The sequence below is a fragment of the Protomyctophum parallelum genome, assembly GCF_964188405.1.
Source record: "Protomyctophum parallelum genome assembly, chromosome: 8".
NCBI classification, from domain to species: Eukaryota; Metazoa; Chordata; class Actinopteri; order Myctophiformes; family Myctophidae; genus Protomyctophum; species Protomyctophum parallelum.
Genome location: NC_139703.1, coordinates 25,689,289 through 25,696,459, shown reverse-complemented (window position 1 = coordinate 25,696,459; position 7,171 = coordinate 25,689,289).

The window sequence follows — 7,171 nt, the reverse complement described above, 5'->3', positions numbered from 1 at the left end:
TAGTTTCACAGTCACTCCTGCAAAATGACTGCTAAACATTTTTTTTTTTTTACTAAATTGGGAAATTAATATGAATTTAATAATATTTCTTCGCACTGTGACAAATGTAATGCAAATGGCATGCAATAGATGCAAATCTCATTCACAGCTTTGCCCTTTGCCCTCAGATACAGAGATTGGATTACGATATTTGAGACATTTTCTGATATTTTCAGTATTCATATTGACCCCGATCCTGTACTAATTATTCTGGGAAAGTCAGAATCCATTTCTGTTGACGAGAGCATAGAGACATGAACTTCGTCTTCTTTCATGGTCTGATTACAGCAAAACATAAATAAAAAAAAGACACTGGAAAAAGGTGGAGGCTCCTGCCTCCTGCATTTAACTATTGGCTAAATTAACAGACAGACAATTTGATAAGGTTTGGCTGGCTGCTACCTGAATAGAAGCACACGATGAACAGGATACGATTGATGAGGTCGAGTGTTGTTTTTCAGTGTAACTGCTCCAATAACTGGCCGTGTGTGTATGGTAAATGGTGCATTTATGTAGAGCTTTTTACATACAGTAGATTGGAAATACATTCACCCATTCACACACACACACACACACACACACACACACACACACACACACACACACACACACACACACACACACACACACACACATTCATACACTATTCTTTTTTTTTAATATATTTTTTATCCCACGATGTTTGTAACCCATTTTTCACCCCTGTGTCAATCATCTAATGTGATCCTGGGCTCTACACACCATCCACCAACCTAGTCCCCATATATGGGGGACAAGGGGAGAGCAACGGACTTGAACTTATGCTTCCTTCATGCCTGAGTGTCCAGTTGCTCCTTTACACCTGACAGGGGAGAGTTTCCCTGGTTGGACGTAGCGCGTGGAAGGAACACGTTATTCCAACCAGTTCCTTTCCCCTCCATCAGGCGCCCCGGCTGGCCAGGGGGAGGCAGTTTAGTGACCAGGATTACTGCATGTTTTTTGTGAGGGTACATACCCTAGGGGACACGGGGTGAACATGCAAACTCCACACAGAAAGGCCCTTTCGCCAATCCCGCCTTCGGGTATGGGCACTGATGACGCGGAGGAGGAAACACGCCGCCAGCACCCACAGCGTCCCGAGTGGAAATAAAAACCCAGGACCTTCTAGCTGTGAGGCGACAGCACTACCAACTGTGCCACATTACCCCCCACATTCATACACTACTGATGGCGGAGGAAACCATGCAAGGCACCAACCTGCACATCAGGAGAAATTAGGGGTTCAGCCTCTTGCTCAAGGACACTTCGACACCAACTCTGAGGGAGACCGGGATCGAACTTGAAACCTCCATCCGGCTGTTTTACCAGCCACTCTACCCCTGAGCCACTGTCGGCCCTGTATGTCTGCTTGGAGTACGAAGCTGCAATAGTGTCACGGGGTGTGATTTTGTTTTCCATGACAGCATACTTTATTTTACTTTAGGCCTACTACTATTTCAGGCAATGTCACTGAGCAGTATGGGTGGATTGAAGGTTGTCTTATTTGTTCTTTCTTTCTTTCTTTCTTTCTTTCTTTCTTTCTTTCTTTCTTTCTTTCTTTCTTTCTTTCTTTCTGTCTTACTTTTTCCACTGCAAATTCAGTCATCATGCATATAAAGTACAGTCAGTTACTAAGACATTTTTAAGAAGTTGCTGAAAACATATTTATTTCGTTTGTATTTTGAGCTGTTTTGTCTACCTGACCTTTTTGTACAGGCCAATGTTTTGTTGTCTTTTTCATTTTGCTTTTCTTCTCGTCGTGTTATTAATCTTGTGTTTTAAATTGATAGTTTTTTTACCTTGTTGTACAGCACTTTGTAACTGTTGTTTTGATAAGTGCTTTATAAATAAAATGTACTTACTTACTTACTTACTTACTAGAGAAGGGGGCTCAGGACATAATCCTGGGGGACTCGTATGGCAGCACTACCGACTATGCCACCGTGCCCTCTTTTTGTCTCTCAATACCAAATCTCTCCACCAAAATAGCCAATCTAGAAGTTCACAAGGCATTGAGTTGCGACATAGGTTGTTGTAGGTCTGCTATATTCAGCAAATGTGCCCCGCAGAATAGGCATGCCAGCTGTATGGTTAGTGAGCCCACCTAGGACTCTGGAGGTCCTGGTGGTCCCAGGTGCGATTCCAGCCCTCAGCAATGTGTCGAAGTGTCCCTGAGCAAGATACTGGTTGATCGATTGATTGAAAATTTTTATTAACAGTTTGCAGAATGGGTACAGTTCATGCAAAGTACAGTTCAATACAAAATCTTAGGATTAAACCAGAGAAAGCATTAAGACTTCTTGTTTACAAAGGGTCCTCCATTTTCAATTAATCAGAGAAGCTGGAAATCAAAACCATGCTCCTCTGTGGGCAGCACTCAGCTGGGTGACTCTGAAAACTGACAATTTGATCAGGTATCAAAAAGAACGAAAAGTGTTTATGTGAGAAGCTTCTAAGCTTCAGGGGGGGGAATCATCTTCGCCTTGAGTGAGCACCAACATGCAAGTTGCAACTAAACTAAAGAGGCATGAACTCTGAAAGTGTGAACATAAATCATTGAACACTCCGGAGTTTGTTTGACCACATCACTCAATGGGCGCTCGCACGCACGCACGCAAAGTGAAGTTCTGAAGATATACAACAGCAGCAGTGGCGTGGGGTTTTGAAGTGTGGATGTGTCTTTACGAGGGTGAGGTAATGTTAGCGTTGTCTGCATCACACTCAAATGTGTTTAATCTTAATGATTTGGAATGCGTGTGTGTGTGTGTGTGTGTGTGTGTGTGTGTGTGTGTGTGTGTGTGTGTGTGTGTGTGTGTGTTTGTGTGTATGTGTGTGTGTGTGTGTGTGTGTGTGTGTGTGTGCGTGCGTGCGTGTGTGTGTGTGGTGGGGGAGTGTCTGTGTGGAGGTGAGAAGTTTTCCTTCTTTCAGAGTAGAGTTTCTCTCATGTTACAGTCAGGAAAGAGTCGGGTCACGATCGTTAACAGTAACATATTGGTCTCACTTGAAACGCACGCACGCACGCACGCACGCACGCACGCACGCACACACACACACCCACACACGCACACACACGCACGCACACGCGCACGCACACACACACACACACACACACACACACACACACACACACACACACACACACACGTGCATGCAGAGTTTTAGTCACAAGGAAAACAGACCAGAATTACACCATGCTCAGAGAATGGGCCCTTACAGAGCATTGTCTAAATATTGTTCATGGTCACTCAGCAATTTATAGTTTAGAAAGGGAGAAATAGAGAGAGAGAGCGAGGGAGAGAGAGAGAGATAAAGAGGGAGGGGGGCATATAGGTAGAAACAGAGAGGGGAGAAAAAGACAAATGGCGAAAGTGAGAGGGAGAAATAGAGAGAGTGGAAATACAGGTAGTTTCCCAGAATAGGGCCAGTGGGGTTTATGTGGTTACAGGAGAGCCTTTTAGCTGTGATTACCTGTTGTGCTCAGCTGCAGTGGAGTGTGCACAATATACAGTACAGTACTAGGCCCATGCCAAATAGCATTTCCAGAGAATATAAATATTATTTGACATCATCATCGTCATACTTTCAGTCTCTTTAGTTAGTTTAGCATTAGCTTTTGTGATAATGAATGGAACGTGGCACAATGCTGATGTAATAATCCTGTAAGATATACTTTCTATCATTTTAATTCAGAGGACTATAGGCCTATATAAGAATTTAGTTCTCGTTCATAATCATTTCTCAACAGATACGTCCTTTATGATGAATTCCCGTTCTGTTCTTTGGCTATATAGAAGTGTCTATATTTGTACGTCTCTAAATGTTTTGATGATTTGAACATGGTGGACCCTCTTGTAAACAAGTGTAAGGCTTTATTGGGTCGTCCACCCACAGTTAACAGTCCTTGTATTGAGTTTGTGCTTGAAATGTACTGTAATTCTGCAAACTGTTAATACATATTTCAATCAATCAATCAATCAACTAATAATAGGTTGATGCGACCACTAAAAACATTAAAACAAGGCAGCCGTGCCATTAGAAGTGGACTTGAGCTCCGGTATAGGCAATCGAGGTAGCAGTGCAGCCGAGTGAGCCATATTGAAATTGTGCCCCATCTCGTCAGCCATTTGACTTGGCACTGATGAGATCAGATGAGGCTGGCTGAGCACTGTGCCAGCCTGTCAGGCACCCGGAACTGGTGGCAAGCAAACTGACACTGTGGGAGCGAACCCATATATAGGGCAAGGCCAGGAAGAGAAAGAGGAGAACGCCCTATGTAGACACACTGAGGGGCGACACCATGCAGTGCTAACAGCAACACTGCAGAGCTCAAGACCCTGATACTATAGACAGGAGGTTGTGGAGGGCAACGATTCAGGAGTCCCGAGTTATTCGGGTTTAGACCGCCGCACTGTCGCATTGCATTGTGACCTGTGTCCTTATAGAGAACCACAACGCCGCTATGCTGGAGAGAGAGAGAGAGAGAGAGAGAGAGAGAGAGAGTGAGAGAGAGAGAGAGAGAGAGACATTTAAGTCCTGGGTCAAAGTGAGTGTTGTGGACCAGCGTTGTGGTCAGACCTCATATGTCTAGTGAGAGGAAACAACAGGGTTAACAGTGAACGGTTGTAATAACAGCCGAGCGCTGAGTTATGAGGCTGTGCTGAATGGGGTAACGTCAGGTCTAGTCACCGCTATTTCCTCCATGGCCGTGGTGGTGCACTCCCTGCACTGACCTCAACACGCACGCACACACGCACGCATGTATGCACACACAAAGAGAGAGCAATAATATGCTATACACATGCACACACAGTACTGAACTTCAAACACATGAATAGGCTATACCCACAAAAACACATGCACAGATGCGCGCGCATGCGCATGCACGCGTTTCCAATCCGGGAGCCTGGTCCCAGTGTTGAAATACCTTTCCCAGGAAACAACCAAACAGCACAGTCTTTCTCTGCTCCACCGTCAAACTATATGACAAACTACCGCCCGCCATCCAACGGAGCCTCCCAGCATGCCAGCTCTCAGACAACAAATATCCGCCACTTAAGCACATGAACCCATACCGCCACCAGTTCTGGCCATGTTGTTATACTTATAACTGCACATCCTGCGAAAATAGCTGATGTGCAAGCTTATATATTCTGTTCAATGACCTATAAAATCATTTAATCACGTCCATTAACCATGTCTTGTCATCCTTTTATGCTGCATGCTTGCAGAACTCCCCTCCACTCATTTGACTCCATCTCCCAATAAGAATTTGTAGTCCATTCTCAGCCATCAGAAGAGAATGGGGACACGTACTCTCTCCGGCTCCCTGATCTCCAGGGCATCTACACAACGCAATGCATTGTGACCAGTTGTGAGTTGTGAGCTGACGCACGCACGCACGCACACGCACAGGCTTCACGGTGTGCAGTAAAGGCCTATATTCATATTCCAGTTTTAGGTGATAAAATAAGGTGACCTGACCACCGAAATGGTGGTTAGTAAAAACAGAGATGTGTTGGGGGGTGCTTAGCACCGCGGCGTGACGTCATGTTGTAGTTTTCCCATCCACCGTGGTGGTCACCTTATCCCGTAAAAAAAAGTGCTCAGTGGACTTTCCCATGAACGAATATGTTTTTATTTCATCTTCTTTCATTTCTTTTGTAGCAGTGAGACTAACTGCTCTGCTGCGCCATGTCTCTCAACACTTTGTCCCCGCAGTTTATGAGTCCCATGTTTTGGTGCTTCAAAACTCAGTTTGACGCTTCATCCCCTCCCTTCCTTCTCTTTCACATCAAAAAGAGTGTGCGTGTGTGTGTGTGTGTGTGTGTGTGTGTGTGTGTGTGTGTGTGAGTACATGTACTGTTACTGTAAGTTTGCATAGTGTTTACGTGTAAATGTGTGTGTACTATGATTGTGTGCAGTACAGTATGATGATTCCCAGCCTGTGTGTGTGTGCATTTATACACACGCATTTACTGAGTAAGATTACCCATCTGTGCAACTCTTGTGTACTCACTGTGTACTGTGTGTGTGTGTGTGTGTGTGTGTGTGTGTGTGTGTGTGTGTGTGTGTGTGTGCGTGCGTGCGTGCGTGCGTGCGTGCGTGCGTGCGTGTGTGTGTTAATAAAGAGTGATAAATGACAGGCTGAGAGGAAACGTTGGATTCCTGTTCAGCTGCCGTTCCTGTGAGAAACCTTGCTAAAGAAAGCACCCATAAATAATGACTGACTGCCACCCCAGCTCTCTACTCCATCTGTGTGTGTGTGTGTGTGTGTGTGTGTGTGTGTGTGTGTGTGTGTGTGTGTGTGTCATTGCCCTCTCTAGCAACATCTCATTGGGCCACAAAAGGCAAAAGGCACACAAAGGTCATACATATACACACTGTTTCTCTCTCTCTCGCTCCACGCAGACACACGCGCGCGTACACAGCATGCTATGTGTGCATGTTACAGTATGTGTGTGACTGTGTGCCTATATGTGTGCATGAGTGTGCCCGGCTCTCTCTCTGTGTGTGTGTGTGTGTGTGTGTGTGTGTGTGTGTGTGTGTGTGTGTGTGCGCGCGCGTGTGCACGCGTGTGTGTGCGTGTTCCTCCATGCATATATACCGTACTCATTTTTGTTCCATCAGTGCCACAGGACACAAAGGCAGCTCACATCTCAGTAAACGCGTGCGTGCGCGCGTGCGCACATGCGTGCGAGCGTGCGTGGCTGCGCGCGCATGCTTTGTTTCCATCGTGCGCACAGTTCCACATACACACATGGCCTTTGTTTTAAGGCCTTGTTCCTGACGGCGTGGAGCCATTAGGAGAGCACAGTTATTAGCGGTAAAGTCCAGGAGCCATTAAACCGGCCGTAACACGCGATCGCAGCGTCAGATTAGATTCAAAAGTAATTTGCTTCATAAAAGAAATGGTTGTGCTAACCCCCACACTGCTTGCGGTGTAATGCTACACTAAACAGGGAATACAAGTGGGCCCTGATTAGATTCAGGCCTGATTTTCCTCAGTGGTGGCAAGTATAACTATAAAGTACCTCAGCAAAGCCAAATGACGTCATGATATGACGTTATGATGACGTTATTATGACGTCCTCCGGTGACGTTGAGGACGTTCAGG